This window comes from Myiozetetes cayanensis, unplaced genomic scaffold (genome assembly GCF_022539395.1).
Source record: "Myiozetetes cayanensis isolate MyiCay16 unplaced genomic scaffold, myiCay2020 scf1, whole genome shotgun sequence".
NCBI classification, from domain to species: Eukaryota; Metazoa; Chordata; class Aves; order Passeriformes; family Tyrannidae; genus Myiozetetes; species Myiozetetes cayanensis.
Window position 1 is genome coordinate 126,146,674 of NW_026086604.1, and position 24,643 is coordinate 126,171,316.

The window sequence follows — 24,643 nt, forward strand, 5'->3', positions numbered from 1 at the left end:
GAACCATAGTAAAAACTTTTGCGAAATAGTGCATTTACATCCAAGATGACATTTTTTGTATCCTCTGGGGATTTAAGATCCAAGGGTCATATTTGATTTGCCAACTAGGGAAAAAAACCCCTGTTGTTATTATAAGTTACTTTAAGTCACACATGCTCATGCTTTTACTTGATGGTATGTGTGAAGTGTTTTAAAGTGGTTTACCTTGACTAGATTGATTGCCTTCACATACATATATTAATATATATATATAGCCATGAATATATATGAACACAAAAATAACTGACACAAACTCTTTTCTGTTAACCGACCCTGAGAACTTGTGGGGTTGCCTGAGACTGAGAATCACCAAGGATTTGGCTGTGTATGGTAAACAGTTTTTCCTCAGCATGCTCTGGAGATCATCGACCTTTGATGAACCCGCACACTGTTTGGCAGCTGCCCCTATGCTCAGTGCTGGCTCTGTGAATCTCACTACACTTCCCCAGCAGTAATTGTTCATTAGTCAACACCTCACCACTGCAAGGCAGATAGCTGCTGTGGACAGGCCTTGGCAGAGGGTATAAGTGCCTTGTTTGCAGTGGCAAACAGAGGCAATGTCCGAGTTGGAGTCCAGGACTCTCCCATCCCGTTCCTACCTTCAGTCCATAGACTTTCCAGTGACAAGAAAGAGGATGGATAATGTGGTTCTTCCTTAGCATCTTATTCTGAATTTTTGAGCTTGTGTATCTTGGTAAATAGCTGTCAAATTAAACAAAATAGGAGTCGAGGAGGAAGCACTAGATGTCAGAGCCCAACTTAGTCTGCTTCCATTTAGCCTAGTTCATGCACTGACATTTTCAAACAATGCGTTCAATTTTTTTATACTACAAATGAAAAAGCATATTTTCCCCTTTCAGCCTGTGACCTTGTCTTTTGCTGATGACTTCAGTCATTGTTTGTAATATTCAAACCCCTGGGGCAGAGAACAGAGTGATTCATTGGTGTTTGGGGCACTTGGATTTATAGACCACTAAACAGACTGAAATTGTTCTTACTTGAATCTTGCTTGAGACAGTCCTCAAAACTAGAAATGTTGCCAAACCAAAGACCTAGATCTAGATTCATATTTCAGTGGGCAGAGCAACCTGTTTTCATAGCAGGATGAGATGTATAGAAAACTTTTGGAAAGATCTCTGTTATGATTAGTCAAATTTATGAGCATTCACGTAATGAAGGAACCCACTGCTATGTAAATATTAGGCAGCTTTACTGATAATTAAGGTAAAGCATAGTGTAAATCTCTGCCAACGTATACGTACTAGACAGAGCATAAATTATTCCTCAAAAAGAGGTAGTGGCTTGAGATGTTGGAGTGTTCGCTGCCAGCAACTGTTGACCACTGTAAGTTGCCATTCTCCTTGGTAGCAGCTTATCTGGGCACTCCCTCACCCACTTCACATATTACCAGCAGTTTTGTTTATCTGGCTCCTGTAGCTGTGTCTCAGGCACTTGAGAAAGCTCAGATGAAAGGCAGAATTTGCTAACTTCCAGCAGTGGGATGGGTTGAACAGGTCTACAGTACTGCAGGGGTGCCAGGAGCATGATCTTATCTTTGAACAATTCTGGACAATGCCAGTTAACTTGTTCGCGAGAGAAAGCTAAAGCCAGGATTATATACCCAGCTTCACCCAACTCTGAGCCAGCACTGCTTTTCATTTTGCAAACCAGGACCTGACAGGTAAGGATTTGCAAATCCAGATCTCCTTTGATTTTTGTCTGTAATAAAGATAGGTCAGATGTAGAACTCATTGCTAACTCTGAGGAAAATTTTGAATTAAATTGGAATTAGCCTGACCTCCCGTCTGAATTCAACTTTGTAAAACTAAGCTCTGATAGACAAGCTCTTGTGAAACCCAAACAATCTCAAGTTTGGTCATCTCTGCTATGCGTATTTCAATAGCTCTTTGCCAGCTACAGTGCTTATGATAATAAGAATAACAGAAACCAAAGTCAAACCACAAGTTAAGCTGCTTATTATATAATTTAATTAAACTCCACTGCACTTTCTCTTCCAATTCCCAACTTACAAGGGTTGAATTGTTAGGTACATTTTTCACATTGGGATTCTGAAGAGTTTATTTTGACCTGGCAAATGATTTTAAGTCTGAGGAAAAGCAGGTCGAGCAGTGGTGAAATAAAATAGGAAGTATGCAGTTTCTTCTCACCAAGCCTGGTATCTGCGTGACTCCAGCACACAAAGAGCTGGTGTGAATTTCAGGTCCTGTGCCTGCCTTAAATCAAGGCATTTGCAGAAATTAGTCATGACAAGGTTTACCCAGTGGTCTTTGCTAAAGGAGCATTTTGGGGGGGAACTTCTATATCAGATGCTCATGACTTATTGGCTTCATGAGGTCACATGTACCACTGAGTTAGGAAGGAAGGAAAAAACATGTAGTTATTAGGGAGCCCCTCCCCTCCCTTCCCCCCTCCTTCCCTCCCTCCTTCCTCCCTCTCTTTATTCCTCTTGTATGTGCAGTTTTCTTCACAATATCTGCTAAACTTGCACAGTCAGGACAAAACTATCCCTCTTTCTTTCACAATGCAAGGTCCACTGTTTCCTTTCTGCATGCACATATGTTGATTTATATCCCTTCAACCGATTGACGGATTGTCCTGTAACACACCATTTAACTTCTATGTCGCCAGGACAGTTGTTGTCTCCCCTTCATTCTTCTTTCCCCCTACTTTGGCTTTAAAGGCCACATTTTCCAAGAGGGAGACAATCATGAGAAATAATGTTTTTTTGAAAAGAGAGTGATTGTCACTGAAACCGATATGTCTGTGTGATAACAAAAACTGTCATTGCCTCGCATGGAACATGTGCCCCAGGGACTGGGAAGAACAAAGAGATCCTTAGAGAGGAGCAGCGAGCCATGTGCGTCCTCTCATCTCTGTGGCACCAGGCAGAGCCCACAAGCCATTTTTCTCATACGCCACTGGGACAGATAAATGAAGGAACCATTTGAACGGTTTCCATTTAAGGAAGGAGTTAAATAGTTGAGTCATTCTTTTCAGCTATATTATTCCTTCTGCAGTTTAGAGGCACACAGTTGCTAGAGGAAAGACCAGGGAGAAGCTGCTTCTTCCAAATGTTGGGGCTGATCCTGCAAGTTCTCCATCTATCAACAGAAATATCATCTCAGGAATCCTGTCTTTTCTTCTGTCCTCTCCCTAAGCATCAGCTCTTCAGTTCTCTGCAGGGAAGCAGGTTACCTTCTCCTCATGTTTGCTTTTTTAGCAGACTGAAGCCATAAAGAGTACTTTTGTTTCTTGAAGTATTTCATAGAGGACAGATGAGAGCAACACACCAAGTTTCTGCATGGCAAATGTCAAGCTTTCTGCTGCCTGTTTAATCAACTGATCTGCTGCTATCTGCCAGCTATTAGCTGTTAATTCACTTTATCGCATCAGCTGCACAGTGTCACCATTCACATCCTTTGTGTCACTTTTCTCTATCATCATGAGATGCAAACCGAATAAGTTGTAAAACGGTAACTGCAATCACATCTGAAAATGAGCCCTAAACAAAATTAAATAACATTAGCTGTGCTGATCAATGATCGCTATTAAGGCTGTACAATAAAAGGAAACGCAGCTCAACTCTAGTTGGAGGAAATAGGACCCTGTGGGCCACTCGGAGGTTGGTAACTTTTCCCTCGGAGGGATCCTGTAGGCATTCATTCAATCAGCCTTATTTTCCCTGGTGTACATGATAGTAACAAACGGGACTTTTCTTATTGACATAGTACGTGACCAAGATGTGTGAGCTCTGTCTGCAGAAGCTTTGCATACCAAAGTGGGATTGCTGAGGGAACAGGGACACACGGCTGGCTTGCCTAGGCTGAGCTAGAGATACAGAACTAAGGTGAAGCTCAGATTAGCTCAGGTTCCCATATCTCGGGAAGTGTGCCATGGTACTGAGGTATAGATACCATCACAAGCTTGCTGGCTGTTTAAAACAGACAGTACCTGTTGCCATTGCTGCTGCTGGATGGTGATATGATACTTTTGCCACTGCTGAGGGTGCACCTAGCAAAAAAAAAAAAAAAAAAAAGCCTGGGAACTACTGAAGACAATCAATTTTTTGTAAAATTTCTTTCTTACAACTGAATCTTCTGAACTACAGGACACAAAATGAACTATCTATATTACTGACAATGGGTTGGATCCTTAAAGTTTTTAAAGTTCCTAAATACTATTCATGGACCATGACTTCAACTGGCTTCTAGTTTATAAAAACAATCCGGAATCCCAATATCTTTGAGAATCAGGACTAAATTAGTATAACCAGGTGCAAAGTAGTAATTCAATATAGACACATAAGAGAAGATAATTCTTCATGCAAACCTGCTGCTTGTCTTATTTTCTTATATGGCAAAATCTCCAAGAGGATATTATGGCTCATTATAAGATTGGATATAAAATGAAACATAATCCTGCACTTCTTATTTCTACATTCCAAACCACAAAGTTAAACTATAATATTCAACAGCAGTAGTTGCTTACTATTGTCAAAAGGTATAAAACAGTAAGAATGTGTTTTGCTGAGAAGAATATAACAAACAATATCCATGTAGGGGATTAAACCCAGGGATCTTAAACATGTGCAGTAGGAGAAAAGGGCAGCATGAAAGGTCTTTGCACCTATGTTTGCACAGAATACTCAAAGGTGTTTGTCTAGGGCAGTCATTCAGGCTCACAGAAAATCTTCCCAAGGGCAACTCAAACCCGCAATAAAAATGCTTTAATGGAATCAAATAGAGTGTGTCCATCTAGCCCCGTCCCACTGCTTTGGGCTGCAGCTGCAGAGGTTATAGGGACCCTGTAACTTCCAGCGGTGCTCATGTAGCCACACTGGGGCTGTATTGGGGCTGCCCAGAGCCGCTGGACAGGAGCTCTTGTATCCCTCTGCAATGCTGCCAAACAAAGGACCATTATTCCAAAAATTTCTATGCTATAGACAGAAAAACAACAACAACAAGGCAAACTGAATGGCCATCAAGAGCAATTACAACCACATAGCACATGATGCACTATTGATTTAATCTGTTTCTCTATTAAAATTGCCTCAGACTGTGTTTGTTTACAAGCTGTTTTATCAGATTCAGGCAGTGCTAATTATTAAGCAGAGCCAGCAGAAGCGTGCTCTCCACAAGGGTTCTTGGGGCTCAAGAAAGCTCCCACTCTCTACCCAAAAGCCCCACAGTCTTGGTGGGGTGCATACCCGGGAGATGTGCTGGAACCAGGACAGGAGAAAGCACAGAATGTTATGTCAATGGGAATCAGAGATGTTTTGCTCTCTTTAAATCCAAATGGATGAACTGTACACAGCATTAATGGTATTAATGCTAATAGTAAATAATTTTGCAATACCATAAATATAGCATTTGTTCCAGGTTGTGGATCTAAGAGCAAATCTAGCTTGCTGCACACAGGTAAATAAGACAAACCAGACTTTATTTTGTCTCGATACTTAGAGAAAAGAGGCAATTAATTCTGCTGTTGTGTGTGGCTGTAGCAGCCACATCTCTCTCTCTCTCAGTAGGACTTGCTGATTAATGATTGCATGATCGCAGCCAGGAAACCAGTTGTGGTGCTGCAGCATCACCCAGCCCACTCCTTCAAGCTACGAGGAGATTCTACGAGTGCCCCACGATAGTCTGCTGGTCATGAGTGGATGCCAGACAAAAGGGCAGTCCTTGCCTTGAAGTGCTCATGGCATAAAATTTTGAAAGTGGACACAAGTGACACAAAAATCACATAAAAAGTAGCCCAAACCCCTAGACTGGTGGAGTAGTGTCCTCTGTGAGGATATGGTCCTGTTGTCACATACTCCACTGAGATGTTTCCCTGAGAGTCCAAGGTGAGATGGAGGAAGGCCAGGGGTAGCAAAACCAGGCTCTATCCTCCTACGCACATCAATTTACAAATTTGCATCTATTAAAAAACAAACAAACAAAACAAATCAAAAAACAAAACAAAACAACACCGAAAAAAACTAACCAAAAACCAAACACTCCAAAGTCTGTGGTTGGTAGTTGTTAATCTCAAGTAAACTGATTTTCCTCTTAGGTGTACTTCTGCTCATGTACCTCTCCTCTAAAATACAGTGCCAGATCTGGTGTTACCAGTTATCCCATACACTTTGTCTTTAGTGTTATCTGCAGGTACTGGCTATCATGGCCTGACAGAATGCCTCATACTGAATGACTCACAGGACAAGATGCCTGTACCAGCCTTGCTACGCTGTGGTTTCTGAATAACTCTGCATGTACAAGAAACACTTGTCTGAAACAAGCAGCTTGTGTATCTTGTAAAAATTACTTCTAAATCTTACATTTCCCTTCCAGCTCATCTGTTATTTGTGGGAAAGCAGAGAGATTCTTTTTATTCCTGTCTGTCTTCCATTAAACTAAAGAACTCTATAAATCAATAATAACCTTTTAGAGATGAACCTCTTTGTAATTATGTCTGTAAAGCCAGGTAATTGTTTGCATATTTTTATAGAGAAATAAAGAAGAGAAACATGTGTTCAATGTGAATGAAACAGAAAAAAAAAAAAAGAAAATGAAAATAAAAAAATAATTGAAACTCCTTATCAGCATTCATCAGATTCGCACTTTTCACCAACATTTTATATTACTCTTAGCCAATTAATTTCTTTTGCACAAGACTCAAATCACTCAATCAGACAACAGTGCACACATGGGAGAGGGGAAAGTACAGTCTCACAATTGGGATCTGATTTGGATTTTATTACAATATGGTCTTTATTAAGGATAATAATCTACAACCTCTGAGTTAAGGGAATGGTTGATTTCAGTCAAATCAATCTCTGTGTATCTCTCTGATGCCTCACTGACATTTCCCAACAGGAAGGGGCTAAGAGCCCAAACGGGAGTGATCTCCGATTAAGAAACAACACAGACATCTTGAAGGCACTTGGTTTGCAGAGTAAGATGACAGCAACCAGAGCGCCCTGGGGCACTTTTCCAGGATGTCTACTCCCTGTGTGCCAGCCATCTGGGTTCGTTTAAAGGCCCTGCCTGCCCCTGCATGTGTGTGTGCGCACACACGCGTGTACGAGTGGAAGGTGGGGAGCAGTGGTGGAGGGGGTGTCTCAGGTTGCAGGCTTCAGTGTGGGCTGCGCTGGGGACTAAACCCTCCTGCCTGGACCTTCTCAAATCCGCCAACATCATCTGCTGGTGCCTCCAGAGGAGCAATTTCAGCAGGACCAGCTGCAGGGGGTATGTTTAGCATATTCTTTATTCAAAGTGAAAGACGTTAAGCAGGAAATTTCAGGAGCCCTCTTGTTCAGAGAAAGTGAAAGGAGGATCGGGGGAGAAAATAGAAACTGGAAAACATCCATGAAATTAGTCCCAAATCATTGCCTATACCGAGCATTTCCTGACAAGCTGTCTGTCACATATTTGCAGCAGGTTATGCAAAAGTCTCCTTTGCCAGTAGCATATCCACATGACTAACACAAAAAACTCAGCTACCACTGTTTCAGAAACTGCATCCGCCAATGTGTTTTATTTGGAATTAATTTTGAAAAGGAACGTAATAATTTTTGAAGGGAGAACTCGCATAGGATATGGCCAGCAGACAGCTTCAAGCCATACATTTCCTCTTTTATTACCCCAGATCTAAGACATTTTAAAAGACGAGTGTATCAGACTGAACAGGCGTGCTGCCCCTCTGCCTCACCTCTCAGGCAGTTCAGCCTGGGCAAACAAGCTTCAGCATGGCTGAGGTAGTCCCAGGGAGCTGCAGAACGGGGAGGGACAGACGGACTTGAACTCTGCAGCCCCACAGGAATGGAAAATGGGTAGAAATTCTGAAGGACAATGTCAATTCTGAAGATACAAAGCCAGGAAACCTCCTTGGGAAAAAAATTAAGTGGATTCACAGCATGCTGAACTGAGTAGCACGACATTAGGTTTAAAGAAGGACCATCTAGATCAGAAAATCACTGAACATGCAGGGTTGAATATGTAACAGAATGAGAAAGTATTTTTTCTTTGTGCTTTTATGCATTAAATTGTGAGAGAAATTGAATAAACTACACAATTTTGATAGCAAATTTTTAAATTCTAATTTTAGATATTTAATTTTAAAACCCAAAAATTACTTCTAGAATTTTCAGACTGGTTTCATTGAATTTAGTGAATTTGTTTAATGCTCTGCACCAATCACAGTCTAAGGGTTTAATCTGAGAAATGAGGAGGTCAGGTAGGCAGGAGGTAGAGCTGTAACTAGCATTAACTACAGAGTGTAGGGTGCAAAGGAATGACCCACCTCCATGAAAGAGCAGCTTAATTTTTATATTCTAACAGACAAAGGCAGGAGCATTTTTATATCTCCATAGGCAAAATGCCTACAGATAAAGAATGGTGCTGCAGGTTTTGCCAGAAAAGGAGGGTGTTTCCTGGTCAAAATTTTATTATCTTTGTGGATGTGCTGATTATGTCACTAGGTACCAGATTTTCCAGGTGAGATCTGCAGTGGGTGGCAATAGTTTCACAGGTAGGTCTACACTTCTGGCTAGGTCACTGGCATACCTCCTCGATGTGTGCTGTAGGACAGGTGAATAAGAAAAAACCATCCAACTCCTGCTATACTTTACCACTCTGACTGATGGGGAGATCCAATGATCTCACTACATCTGCAGAGGTGCAGAGAGGCGTCTTCTCCCACAGCCAGGCTCTTATTAGCCATCTCCCAACAGCCTCAGCTCACCAAATTGCTCATTACTCGTAAGCAGCTCTATTATCTTCTGGCTCCCAGTGAAGTATGATCAAAGAAAATGGTAGCACATAAGTAAATGTCCTCCTGGGGCTTTACAGTAAGGTTGTATCTCTGTATTCCGGTTTATATGAGTACATTCTTTCTATCTGAGCCAAAACGAAAAAATAATGAGGGAGGATTTAGCCAGATGGGACTTTCCATGCTTGATGAGATGTGTCCAACTATTTGAAGTAAGAAAGTAAAACCAGAAAAAAATTGTGGAATTACCTGCTGGTCTCATCTGTATCCTCTGACACCATGAGACAGTAGATGCGGTGAAGGGCCAGCTACCTCAATCTGAATAAACCCCAACACAGGACAGCAGATTGCACTAATTCTGCTGACAACTCCCCAGGTTAATTTGTTATTCTTTCAATGTTCAATGTTAGTATCTTGCCTTTTTTTTTTTTTTGGCACAGTATAAAACATGTGAAAAGAAAGAGTTTCTGCTCAGCATAAAGTGTATGGAGCAAATAGCTACACATTAGAAAAAGTAATTGTGACAGATACACAAAGGAAGAACCAGAAACAATATACCGGTCTTTGCAGTCCCATTTCTGTGTCATATAAGTTGGACTGTATTGAATAGCCCATTGAAAAATAATTATGTTTGGAATGAAGTGGCATTAAGAGAAAAATTGCAAATTCATTCCCTGAGTAGCTCCTCTGAAGCTGGTGGAGTTGCCCTAGGGATGAATTTAGTCAGGTATATGTCAACTGGCCATAAGACATAATTTGAACTTTACCTTTGCCAAATGAGCAAATATACACACGCCATTTATTGCCAGTTCTGTTGGTTTAAGAGGTGCTCTGTATTTCAAAGCTAACATTTGTACCACTTGTTGCTGTGGTTGTCTCTTATTAACACAGCAAATAGCTAATGAAAATCTATGGCCTTGGAAAAAACCAGCTCGTAAGTTAGGACTTTAAATAAGTCTGCCTGTCATATATACGCAGCATGGTACCCTGCTACTTTTTGTCTCATTCAGTCAGCCCATTTATAAGGGCACAAAATCACCGGGTACAAAGGTTGCAAGGAAATTTTTTTCAAGAGGAAACAAGCCTGGCTCAACTGCAAACAGCTCATGCTCTATTTCAAGCCAGGCAGCATTCATTTCTCGTGCCAGAGAGCCCAATTCATCCAGGGCGTTAACTCCACAAACCCCAGCAAACTTCTACCAGAGTTTAATTTAATCCAAAGTGCTTTAAAATCTTGCTTAATTTAAACATGTTTCAGTTTGGCTTTAAAGCCGTTCTCCCACAGGACCAGGTGTCACTGTGCTGTCTCCCTCCCACCAGTCCAATGCAGTGGCCCATGTCCGTGCTGTCCCTCAGCAGAGCACAGAGGGAGATGGCTGAAAGCTCTCCCCTTTCTGAGCTCTTTCCCTTCCTCAAGGCTCCTGTTCTGCAGAAAATGTGACACCAACCTGGCTATAATAACAGTGCCACCCATCCAGCAGTCACGTCTGTCACCAGTTTGGGGCAGGCATTTTCTGAGATTACACTTCCTTCAAGGAAGCCAAGTTTGTTTTTATTAACAAGGTGACAGTTTTTACATAGGTCCATTTAGTACAGCTTTGCATTCCCACATGTGCAAGTGTGCATTTCTGTAAAATAAAAATAAACTGTGTCAAGTTCATCTTAGCAGTAACTCCCTGGCCTGCATCAGAAACTAATTTAACTCATAACATTCAAAAATCAGAAACTTATATTGTCTGAAGTGTCCTTTACCTTCCTTTAATCTTGAATATAACATGCCCAACTCTTAATAGGAAATTTGACTTGTGAACGTCCACCCTAAAAATACCATTAATACATGGCATGAAAGTATGGTGTTCTGACAAGGGGTTTGCATCCCAGCTGTAATCATTAGACTTTCACTATATGGGTCAGATTTGCAAAGCTCCTCCCAGAATAATTAAAGCACTGAGCTGTTAGGATTTTTTAAACAAGATTTCTGGCCCTCTACAAGGCATGTGTGCTATATATCCTTAAACATGACATGTTTTCCTCAAGGAGTTCCTTGTCAAGAATCTTTGTATTTAATAGTGGGTGATGATGAGAATATGCCCTAAATGAAATGTAATTGAAAATGAGATTATGTAACTTTACTTCCTCCATAAGTAGACTTTCCCTTGACATATTGTAGTCAGGGTTTTTGCTGAAGTCTTTAGTGTTAAGCAAACTGACAAATACAAGATTTAAGAAATCTTAGCACTGAGATCTGATTAACATCTGCTGGTCTTCTGCAGCGGGAGGAAGCAGAGCTGTGTTCCAGAAGAATAAACTTAGAAGAACAAAATCCAGTGAGTGACAAATTAAAAAAAACAAAAAAACAACAAAAAACCCCCAAAAAACCAACCAAACAAAAAAAACCAACAAAAACAAACCCCCCCACACACACACAAAAAAAACCCAACAAAAAACCACCAAAGTAGTTTAAGGTGAAAATCCTGATGTCTCTCAAATAAATCAGACATCAAAACAAACAAGCTTTAATTTACTAATTACCCTATTGGTTGTCAAATATAATTTTAGTCACTACTAGTATAGCTGCATATGCTCCTTTCCAACAGCTCTTGAAGAATATGGGCAGAGTTTTTCCTTTATTAAAGATAGCTAAATTGAATATTTTTTTACAACCAGAAAACACGAGGCAATATTTTGCTTTAAAGTTTTCATTCCCTTTCAGCAGGCAAAACACAGTCTGATTAACTGATTCTCAGTGAGACCCCAATTGGAATTTGACTGGCAATTCCCCTTCAAACCAAAAATTAAGTGTCAATTTACTATTTTAAATAATGTAACAGTGTCTGTACTTTTAATGTCCATATGCCGTCAAAACAATAATTGAGTTTGTTGTCTATAAAACACCAACTTCCAAAAATACTGTAGAGGAAAAAAATTATGCATTACTCTTTTGCAGTGAACCTAATTCCTTTTAAACTTGGCCTGTGATTCTGCAAGTGATATTATTTCTGAAAAAACCTGTGTGTCGGGAGGTCCTTTCCAAATTTTTTTTTTAACCACTGTAGACTTGAAAATTATGACGTGGAGTAGTTATGGTAGCAAAAAAAATCCTTTTTTCTTTGCAAAACTGATAGAAGTTACTATCAGTGAATAGTTTTACTCACCATGTTTATCATAAACATACAGCAAGGTTACTGGCTTGCTAGGTTTAGTTGAATCAGTCTGGATTTTTCTCATAGAACTTCTTTCTGAAAATGAGGCTGCTGTCTGCTCCACCTTTCCCATCTTTGCCAGGCAAACAGCGCTTCTGTCCTTGAGTGCAGACCACGTGTGAATGAAATGATCAGTAAAAGTAATTACAGTATCAACAGGAGCTAAGCTTCTGCCGATACTGCTGCTCCCATCTCAATTTTCAGTTAAACCAAATCACTCTATAAAGTGTCTGGGGATGAGGTTTAGGCATCTGAGATTAGAAACTGAGATTAGAAATATTTTTCTACTGGGGGCAGTCCCCTCTGGCCATTTACTTAACATCCATCCAGGTGGAAGGAGACATCAGTTTGAGTAAAACTATTGCTCCCACTGCGCTGTGGAGGTTATGATAATGCACTTACAGGAATCCCAGCAGCACGGCCAAGGAGAGGAAAGAAATAAAATAGCAGTTGACATCTGAGCCAAACAAATACACAGCACCAAAAGGATGCTGCTACAGCTTGCTGACTCAGGTCCGCCACCTAAAAAGCTGTGATACAGAAGTCGAGCCTATGCAAGAGGGAGGTGGATCCTGATCTGAACACAACTGCACCAAGTTACCTGCAAAGAAGAGGGAGCCTGGTAGCAAGAGTCACTGTCTTACTCCCCTCTCTAAATTGGGACAAAAATTCTTCCTGATGAAGTAGATTTGTACATCTACATTTCTGAACACTGTAAAAGATGAGCAGAATGAACTTTACGTTCTGAGAGGGTTTCTTATTAACATATTTTCATCTGCTTGGGTAGGTTCATTGACCAGAATTTCACTGGGGTTTAGGAAAATCAACAAATGAGAATTTTCCTTGTATGAGAACTAAAGAGAACCTCTGCCAAGCATTCTTTAGTAAATGGGTAATTCCACCTGTGTATATGCTTCCTTACATTTCGCATGAGACATTATAATATTCTCTGTCTACTGTAGGATCATTTCAGTTTCCTAAAAAGTTGAGACTGAGGCTTAGAGATGAGACAGGGCACAAGGAGCAGTCAAAAACCAGTGGAGCACAGACATGGCAGCTATGGTTTCTCATTCCTGGCTAGTTGAATGCCAAGAACATCCCACTGAGACATTCCATGTGCAGAACAGTTGTTTCACACTTATACAGTAGTAAATACATGTGTGAATAGGGCTGCAAGTGCTATGAAATTTTATAAGATTGGGGAGCTGGTAACTGTCACTGAGGAGCTGGGGGCTTCCTGGAACCTCCTGGCATCAGTTTTGACCCTTAATATCTCTACTGGGGTAAACAGGACACCACGATAATGGTTCAAACAACTCCAAAGATCATGGGCTTGATCCACAGAGGAACAGTTCAGCAGGAAGGGCTCCACACCAGGTCTATCACTACTTCAGCTTCAGCCTGTCAACAGGAGGGCAGGGGGCAGTGGCTGGGGACCTTCAGTCAATGTGCCCAGGGCTTTTCTGGCCCTGAGGCTGGCTGGCATGGGATGGCCTGTGTCCATGCTATTAAACTGTCAATACCCCCCAGTCAGTTTAAAAGGGTGAATGATTGATTTCTAGTGACTGGAAACATTCTTCAGGGCTATTTAATATATTAGTATGGACAGAGTCAATCTGAACTAACAACCAAGTCCAGAAAAGGAGCTGCAGTCCAGCTGTGGAGAAAGAGCATCATCAGCTGTCCATAGCCAGGAGGCAAGGATGGGAAGATCAGAAGTATTGCTCCAATATAGTAACATGTTGCCATTTTTCTGTGTTTGCTGACCCCTATAGCAGGCGTATTTTATTTCCTTGTCTCCACTCACTGGTTGTGAGTGGGGAAATATTGCCACCTGTGAGCACTCAGACACGTCATCATGTTTCTGGTTCCTTTCATGGGATAGAGATTGAGTCTATAATATCTAAGTAAATGACCCACCACCACAACCCTCCAAACACAAGATTATTGCTGTATAGATTTTGGAACAAATATGTGTGGTATCAGAGAGCCAGATTTTCAATTTCAGTAATAGGTCAGCTGAAAAATGTGGAAAACTCACTCGTCTCCAGACAGATATTAATTTTACAGTATACAAATCTGACTGACACGTGTTTTAACTAACAGAAGAAAAAATTCATGATGATGGAGTGCAGTTTATCAACAAACTTTTGATGACAAAGCTGTCAAATCCTAGTATAGTTCTCTGTCCACTGAGATGTAATTTTTCAGCAGTCCCAGTGAAGTCCTCCAGCTTTTCCAGTGGAACTAACATCCAATTTTTTGTTTCATTTGGGCTGGTCTGTTTCTTGGAGTCTTCCTATCATGCACATATGCCACTTTCTAGCCTGATTCTCCCCTGTAGTACTCAGCTGGAAGCTTTTCCATCCAAGCCACCACCTACAGGCATGGTGGAAGTGGGCCACAAAGCATCCAGGATCAGACAAAGCCCAGGAAGCACTTGAGAAACTGCAAAGAGGAAGAGAACAGTACTGTCTGACACCGAGGTGAAAGTTTCACTATCTCTTTCCTTCCCTAGTCTTTTTTCCAGTGTTTGCTCAATTTTTTATATTATCCCCTGCACTGCTTTATGCTTACATCCCCAGGATCCCTTCTTTTCTGCCAATGCCTCAATGTCCTGTCCTGCTCTGCATGATATATTCTTTGCTTTTCTATTTCCCCTATGCTCACCCATCCTCATGGAGCCTTAAAGCTTAGTGAATGGATGTAAAATTCTTTTTCTGTTACATGTGACTCATTTTCTTTTTATGACTGCTGCATTTTCTACTTCTCATCTGTATTTGTATGTAAATATAATTGCAAGTTCCCATTATATAAAAGAGGGGTAGCTAGCACAAATGGCCAGCAGAGCTATTGAAAAACCACCACAGGACATACATCTATATGAAAGAATACACTGCTTTTTGATACCAGTAGTTGCAAGGTCATTAATGGCAGGAACAGGAGACAAACAGTGTTAATAACAGGCTAGTGAGGAACTGAGGAACTTTCATGCTTCCCATGAAAGCTTTTAGGATTTTTTTTCAAATCTTTCCCTGACAGGAAAGGAACAAGAGGACTGGGAAATTTCTTCCACCCAGGTTGTTTCTTCAGTACACCACAGCCAAAACAGGATGCCATGAGAATAGGCGTTTCCTACACGGCCAATGAATACGTTATACATAGGCCCTGGCAGCAGTGGAACAACCTTTATCTGCCCTCTTCTACCTGCAGTCCTCTGAATTAATAGAGGATTTAGATTTTATCTTTCAAGGTAATTGAGGAGATCCTCACTCCGTGGAGAAAGCACAGAGATTACGAGAGATTCAAGAAGGCAACAGAGAATGTTGCAGAGCGTTTCCTTTGACACTTTCCATATTAAATCTTTGTACTCTCAAGACACATCCACCTGGATGGGAATCAGTGAGGTGACTCACTCCTGTGGGACAGTGAATGAGAATTTGGCTCAGTTACATAATTTGTCCTAAAACTTGAGAATAGAGTTTTCTCCAACAATAGTTCAGTTAAGAATGCCTACAAGTTGGGATCTGGCTTTCGTTTATGCTGTTTACAAGTTTAATTTAGGTTAGGTTAGACCTCTACTAACTTAAAAATGAACAATTGTGATCAGCTGTTCACTGACCAGCTGATCAAGAACTACATGCTTAATTAGGGAAGAGGAATAATTAGCTTGTCAACATTTAGACCTCAGAAGACTCTAGCAAAAAGCTACATTGAACGATTCCTATTGCCGTATTTATTGACCTTTAAACTCTTCATCTCTTCTGTCATTGATGTTTAATAGAGTCACTTAGGCTGTCAGGCTAATAACTAAGATAATGAAGTAGTCTAGGACCTTGGTTTACTGCTTTGTTATTCTAATGCTAATTTTAGAATGCTAAAAATAGGTTCACTAAAAATAAGACATTGTGGGTGGGTTTTTCCTCTAAAACAATTGAGCTTCTGTTACTTGCCTCCCAAAACTATTAAGACATCATTAGATTTCAAAGAGGTTATTTTGTAGTAAGAGTTAATCATCATTTTTGCAGTGAAGGGCTTGTAAACCAAATTCCTGGGGTGATTGTATCTGAGGAATAAAAAAGATGCATTTGTTACTTGTTTACAAATCTATATTGCCAAACACGAAGGGAAAATAACACTTATGCCAAAGTAAGTGCATCAGTAAGGTGAATCATTTTATTAAAGGACAGTATCTTTAAATCAAAGTCACCAAAGCAGAAGTGATCACTGCTAAAATATTTTAATAGTATGCTGATTGCATGGGGTGTCTGTAAGGGTAATGTAAGTTCTTTAAATGTTTACCTAGCTGCTTTTTTAACTTTGAGTTTCTCAAATTTTTTAAGTGTGATTTTGTTTAGTAAATTTCTGTGTGCACAGTATTTGAGCTTCAGATAATGTTGATATAGCTGCAGTTTCTTTATTTACCCCTAGGTTACTGGTATATATTCTTACCCTTGCAGCCAATTTAATTTATTTTTATTTTGGTATAGCTAGCAGTATGCATGGATGGAAGTAGTGTATGACTCTGCAGGAAAAAACATGCTCCCAGAATCAAATTCTGAGGAGAAATAGAAAGCATTTAGGAATGTTTTTAAGAAGAGTTGCTTGACACATATTTTTCACAAATCACTTTCTTAGAAAACCTTCCTCTGTCTTGGTTTTATTTGTAGATTTGTTGGTTGTTTTGTTTTGTTTTGCTTTTTCACACAAAAGCCCCATTTCTTCAGATACTCTCTCATGCTTGGAATGTTAAATCCATTTATGAATTTTTTGCTTTTCTTTTAAAATAAAATAGCTTTTTTTTCTCAGCCTAGACAATAATGTGCCCTTAAAACCTATGAAGAGTACTATGAGATTTTGGACAATTAAAAGCATTGAGGGATGTGTTTTCTCAGGAAAATGTATTGGATACTGGTTTATATGTCAGAAAATTATATTTCAATGGGATTTTTCTTAATAGGAATAAAAGAAGATAAATTCCTTACATTTTAGATCTTTTTTTCCCAAGGTGTCAGCTCCTCTTTGTTTTAAAATTCTCTGTTTGCTACACCACATCGGTTTGACCTGCCGTCTTTTGCAGCCATAAGGACACTTGGCTCTTCTATTGGTCAGCAGCTCAACAATTTATAATCTTTTTTTCCTCCTGTTGAGAAAAATAATTTCCTTAGATCCCATCTCTTCAGAAGGCATTTTCTGAAATGGATGGCCTTAGATGTCCCATAGCCTGACATATTTCCCAGATTATTATTTTGTAGCACACGGCTGATTGTACCAGACAGGGCGAATAACACTACTACTACTCTCAGAGTCTGCTGAAATCCCTGTCTCTCCCAGCCCCCTATTGACTTACAATTTAATGCAGTGTGCTATGTCTAATAAAAAAATTCCTCCAGGCTGAAACCATATCAGTTTTATTTGTCTGGTAACCACTGTGCACATGTTAAGACACAACACAAGCAACAGTAATGTCTTTGAGACTGGTTACACTATTTACTGCACTTACATTCAGTGCTTAAACCTGGTGGTAGCTTCAGTGTTAAATAATTCAGAACAGCTGCGATGATCTCACACAGCTTATAGCATCTTCTGGGTCACATCTTTCTCCTTGTGGATCCCTGAGTTTGAATGAGGTTTTGCTTTTAGTGAAAAATTTTTTCTAGAATTTCTTCACTATTACTCCAGGCCAAGCAGACTGTCAAAGGCTTCATTCAGAAAAAAGACTTTTATCCAACTAAGCTAAGTCATGCTGACCTCTTCCAAAAGGACATTTTACTGAAAGTACATTCCCCAGATCACAGTATCTTCTGATACATTGATTCCCGTACTTCCCTCCAACATCAGTGGGAGCAGCTGTTGAAGTTGGAAGGCAGCATTGAGCATCAGTCCCATGGGATATTTTTCTATTTTTAGTCCAAGGCAATCCTTTTGTTAACTGTCTGTGAACTTCTCGAGTTGCAGTTTTAGGGAATGAGGGGGTTCTGGGTGAGAGATCAGGCGGTATCAGAGATAACCACATTTCACAGGCGTACTGACTTACCCCATGCTCTTGGGATTGCTTACTGACCTTCATGCTGTATTAATGTGATGGTGTTTCAGTGCCCCCATTTTTTGGCTGCTGATAGAAAGCACATATACCTGGGAAAGCAGTTTCTACATGTCAACCTGCCTGCTGTCAATGGATATCTCAGTTAGCACAGCTCTGGTGGAATATATAAGTGTTTTAACCAGTCCTCTCCACACAGAGAAGAGGTCTTTTGTGTCATCAAGTGCACCACACACTGATCACGGCGTTGTTGTAGCCATTGGACTTGGGGGTTGCTAGTTCAAAATAAGATGTGCCCCTAGAGAAATATACATCCATTACTATGCCAATAATTTTATTCCCATAATTTGCAAGAGTGTTCTAGTATTCTCTCAATGATAAATTTTGATTTTAAAAAAAGTTTCTTGCTGCAGAAATGCTAATGAAGATCATATTTCATCTGCACCTCCAAGTTATTTCTGTGATGAGCATTTTCTCTACTCACTAATTATTCTGAATTTGTCCTTGGCAGATACCTGCTAGCATGTCAGTTCTCACTGCTCTGGGAACAGCTTCTGCACTTTACTCTGGTTTTTCTTTTCTTAAGGGTTATAATCAGGGAATTCACTTCCATCCAAACTTGCAGGCTTTCCCAGCTAGCATGAGCTAATCAGCATCTCATTAGACCAAGCTTACACAGGAGCTTAGTGTCCAATCTCCATGCAGCCAAAAAATGGCTGCACCACTGATTAGCAGGGAAGGAGGGTTGTGTCTGCAGCCATGCTGTTCTGAATCCCCAGAGCGAAGTTAAGAACATATTTCTTGGCTACATATCACTTCAGCAGAGATCATAAAACCAGCTTCAACATGCTCCCTGATCCTATGACCATGAGCCTCCCTGCTGGAGACACCTCCACCCACCAGCACACATCTCCTGTGACAGCATATCAGAGCCTCTGCCTCCATGCCCTTACATGATTTGGTCCCAGACAGAGCCTTTTTCTTCAGTTTCTGTGGGACAGGCAGGGAACTTGAGACTCCCATCTTCTGGACTGACCACACGGATGTGCCACTATCCCTGCTACTCACAGGAAGAGGACTTTCTGCCACCACAGGGCATCAATCCCGCACTGGAATCCCAGTGCACTATCAGTATTCACATCTGAAAAAAAGCAATTTATTTTTGGCTCTCACCAATAGTTATCTGCTGCAAGATGACATCAGTCTCATCTGCAGAAGAGCTCACCTCACCTTGATAAACCCTAGAAATTACCTCCCCTCTTTTCCCAAATAGCTGATGACATGTTTTTGGGCTAGAGTGCACTCTGTTCATCTCTGATCAGGTCCCTTGGCTGCACCAGAAAGAGGCAACTGAGGCTTTGAACTGTGGGCTGCATAAGGGATGGGGGATGCCAAGGGACACGCCAGCATATATTGGCTGCAGAGCAGAAATCAATCAGACAATGGTATCACAAGGGATAGGAGCAAACTAGCAGTAAGATCTCTCCAAAATTAGGCTTCTGCCGCAAGTTGCCCCTTCCCTCTATTGCAAACAGCCACTTTGGCTCAGGGGAGACAACCATTACTACTAGGAACCTGCTGCAGATTTCCTACATAATTTTTCTAGTCTTAGGCAAATGCCTTGGCTACTTCAAGGCATTTCCCTGCCACCAGCCTTAGGCACCTGAATCCTGCCCTAGGTGGCAGTAGTAGGACAAAGAGGGATGTGGAGCACTTGTCTCCGGTGGGTGTCCTGTCTCGGACATGGCCCTGTAGCATTGCCTAGGCCTGTATTTAACCATGCACATGAAGAAGAAAACTTGTTGATGCTGCACTGCCAGCTGTAGCTTGTAGGTACACTAAGAGGGAGAAACTCAGGATTTCTACTCACAGTCATCCAAAGCCCATTTTTCAAGGGGTATCAAGATTTCTCTTGCTGGTTATCTTCTGCAGAACACAATTATATGACCTTCTTACTAACAGAGAGGCCTCAATGCCTGGCGCTGCCCCACTCAGGGCTTACTACAGCAGCCCTAAAGTGCCTGCTGACTCTGTTGCAAACAGTGCATGCTGGCACACTCGCGACTTGGGTTAGCGCTAGTTCAGCTCTGTCCCAGGTAAACACTGCAGCCTCCTGTTTTTGCGTGCCTGGATATTTCAGGAACACATTTGAGTTACATGCTTCACCACAGCTGTATTGACTCTGAAAGAGAAATGATGGCCTTAAAAAACATTCCACCTCTTTAACTCAGTGAAGGGATTTCCAAATTGTGAACTGAATGTTTTTAATGTCAGAGATATTGCAATTCTTTTTGATTATTCAGTATACTTGGATGACTTGCCTATTTGCTGTGCCATTATGGGCTTTGTAAAGCTATTTCTTTTGTTTAGAAAACACCTTTGCTACACTCTAAGAAGTACCTGAAAAATATTTTGCCAAGTGACTGAGGACTATGAAGGAAGCCAGTCTTTGCCACAGATGCCTTTAATTTGAGATGTACCTATGCTTTTATTTATATATTTATATGTGTGAGTATGTCTGTGAAGACATACTTTTAGAAGGGTTTCAAATTATTTAATCAGCTTTCTTTCAATATGGATTATTTTCTTACAGATGCTCTCGTGATACTTAAAAGGTTTATAAATAAAAATGGGACCAAAAATTACAATGCAGAGTTTATAATCTCACACATATTAAAAATAGCTGCTTTTCCCTTTGTGGGAATGCAGTGGCATTCTGCCGTTGCCCATGCGCACAACTGCCTCACTGTGGGATTCATTAAACAGGCAGAGCTGACTCATGGGCTAAGTGACTGTACGATTTTGCTAATTTGACTCAGATGTATGAGAACATAAAGACAGTGTATATGCAGCTGATGTGTCATAGGGGATAAAGGTCTTGCTAGCTACCACAGTAGCAGCACCGCATTTTCCTGACAACAGCATGATGATTCCATTTTTGGATGTTTGTGTAAAGAAAGGGTTTGTATGCGCAGGGAGAGATTGGTTTTCCCTGGAACAGCTTGAAGTCCTGTAGATGCTGAGCTCAGCTTACACAAGATTTTTCTCAGAAGGCGAGCTGGGAGCTGGCTTTATGTCCACAAGTCAGTATTTATTATCTTCTCTGTGCCAAATCCTTCCATCTCCTGTGTACTGAATTGATCACTGGTTTATTATTTTGAAAACAATAATTTGAGTGCCTATTTCAGGCAGCAGTTTCTTTTTTCTTCCTCTTTCTTTCTCCTGATCCTAGTTTGCCACTGTTTGCCTCTGTGCAGTGACTTGCTGCATACACATAGCCCTGGACATATCCCAAACTGGTTAATGACACCCTTCCTACCTCAAATGATTCACCCTTTGCTTCCAAAAAGTCATCTGTTTTCCTTTCCTGTGGAGTCTCATATAGTGCTGCTGGAGAAAAAGTATCTGCTATATTGAAGTGGTAGGTGTGTCTATTATTTCACCAATGTTTGAATAAGTCTTTTCAGGATTGCTCCAGATGAAAGGAAGCAGTGTTAATTGCTGTTATTATTAGCCAGAAATGCAACTGAAAAAACTTTATTTCAAAGTAGATGCAGATATTGCTCCCCAGGTGAGTTTCTGGGCATGACATCCAAAGTATCTGGCGCTACTTGTCTTCCTCAGCCTGCTACTGCAATACAAAGCTCAGTTGCAGCATCCTAAACCAGATTAATTTCCAGAGCAACTCTGATTCTCTAATAGACACCTCTCAGCCCAGGGCCATCCCACCACCTTGTAGGGCCACAGGAGGTACCTTTGAGAAAGGACTTTCTGAAGTCCTGTTACCACTTTCTGGTTCCCACCAACTGGACATACAAATAGAAGATATGAGATTTTCCAAAGCAAGAAGGATCCTTTTAAGATGATGTTTGAGGGCCATAAGATTTTTCAAAAGAAAATTTGTGGTCAGTAGATCTTGTGGCACCAAAGTTTTATAAAATCTGCTAATCTCAACAATAGGTTCTGAAGAATAAAATCAGGCACTTCATTAAGTGCCATGACTCCCAGCTGTGATTTAGCTAGAAATATTTCAAAAGTGTCTGTCAATGTAATGTTTAAACACTGTACAGGGAATATAAAAATGCAGAGACTGCCTCAGAAGGACAGTATATCAATTCAGAGATGAGAAGTTATATCGTATTTCATCAAACATAATTCTATTCATTTTTTCAGTTGCACCCTGCTGCCAGCCATTGTAAGAAACAACAAATGTGCTATTCAAAAGTCTTGAGGCTCCTTCTAGAATAAGTGAATAGCACTGGCTCAAACCCCACTCAAAATTTCTGGGTTCACCAAGCAGCCTCCAAAGGGGCCCTCAGAAGATGACAGCTCCATGTGTGTCAGCACAGGGGCTTTGCACCAAGGGTCTTTCATGAGGGAAATGGTGCTTGGCCTGCAAACGCACACCATGTCATGTCTGGGGCCACATGCCTGCATTCATTAGAGGAGACATCCCTATAGGCAAGTGCCTCATCATCACACCACTACCCATGAGCTGAACAGTTTTACAAGCTTAGCAAGACTCTGTTAGTCCTGCCTTCAAGTCTGTGAAAAGTGCAACCTCCTCCTGTTTTGCCAGTTCCCTTCCTGAACCATCCATGGTAACCTTCTGGCACACAAAGATGTCACATAGCTCTGCCACTTTCCTCATAACTCTTCCCTTCATGAGTTCTGCCAGTGTTAGTGGTTTCTTGCTTGAGGATGACCACGGCTTCCCTTGTCCCTCAGCAGGGTCCTTGCTAGAGAATTGTGTTGCCCACTACAACACTCTGCCCTCTTTCTTTCATCTGTTCTTCTCAAACTCTCCACCATTTCTGTCTTGTGCAATATTTTTGTTTTGTCTCTTGCCTGGCACTTCTCACTCTTTCCCTGACCAACAGGTCATTTTGGTGTTAGCAGGCTTGTACTGCTAAGTCCTTCCTGCATAAGAAATTAGGATTTATACCTAACCAAGCTTATTTAATGATTGCCTGCAGGTTGTGAAAGGAAGAAAAGAGAAATCAGTCTCTCTGGCTGTACAAGATCTTTTTGCACTGTTGCCACCGACAGGAAATCTTATTAATCAACAAGCTACAAACTCAAACAGTTGAACAAAAAACATGTGCTTGTAATGTGCTCTGAAGTTCAGAAGCACTCCAGAGGAGGTGGAAGAGCCACAGAAGAACCACAAGACTGGGACCCTGGACTAGGACCAGGCTACCTAGAATAAAGGACATATCATAGGACCATCAAAAAATAGTACTCAGAAAGATCTCCACCATTGCATCACAGTGTTGGATCAGAGGAAGTATCTCATCAGATTTCAGTGCAAGTCTGGAGAACGCATGGCAGACGAAGCAAGCACATGGAACTGCTGTGTCACACAAACAAAACACATTTGTTACATGTCTCTCTTCTCAAATCCCAGTATTATATCTGAGCATATATCCAAAATGTGTATGAAGACTGAAAGTACTTTAACCCAAGTTGGGTGTAATAATAATAATAATAATGGCCAGTCTTCGCGAGCGAAGATCCGGGGAAGGTCTTTCCACCTTCCAGCCTGCGCATTGGATTTTTTAGGTGAGACACAGTGTGCGCGGAACTGAGCCCACCCTTTAATCCTAAGGTTCATCTGCCGGGGCCAAGCGAGCTTGGACGGTGGCAGCGAGGTCCTCAGGACGTAGGTGGGTTGCCTTTAAGGGCTAACGAGCCCCACCTGCCCGGGAGTGTCCCTGACCGGGAATCGAACCCGGGTCTCCGCGGTGATAGCGCGGCGCCTTTACCACTAGACCACCAGGGGCTCCTGGGTGTAATCTATTAGGAAAAAAAAGAGCTATAAAAAGTAGTAAATTTAAGTTCAAACTTTAAAATGTTCAGAAATGCAAAACTAGACAGTGGCACAACTAAAATTTTTGCGTCTTTGTAGTAGCTTAAATTTTTAATATGTTAGCTCTGGCATTTTCCCATTAAAAGAGGGCCAGTGATGTTGCCAATTGTTGCAATTTTATCATGGATTTTTAAGTACTTTAAAAAATCAAATATAAGAAAATCTTCAAATTAATTTTAAAAGATGATGCTAAACATCACAGCAAATAAAAATCTTATGTTTGAGGATTTAACTCACTCAACTACTCTTGAACATAGTGGGATAAAACAGACTATAGCAAGCCTGCACGTATATGGGAATAGCTGCGTTTATTATGAAAGACATCAGGTGTGACTACAGAGGTGAAACATCACCCTTCATTCTAGAGAATTTTTGATCCTATTTATTGCAATGTTTTTCCTTATTTAATGTAGTAATGGAATTAATTTCATGGACTCTAAGCCTTTCCCCTCCTTGAATGCAAAGAACACAGAAGTCTCCCTTCACCACCAACATAAATCTGGGTAGTCTTCCAGAAGAAATCAGCCAGATGATCAGGGAAAACTGATTAGGCAGTTTCACCAGAGGAATTTATGTGTCTTCCCTAACTAATGGGGATGGAGTATTAGCAGCTGGGATTCACTCCTGGTTTAACAGTTTTCCTGCAGAAGTAAAGGGGAGTCCTCCTCATCACAATTCAAATTCTCTTTGGCATCAAAAGGGAACACCGGGGCAAAA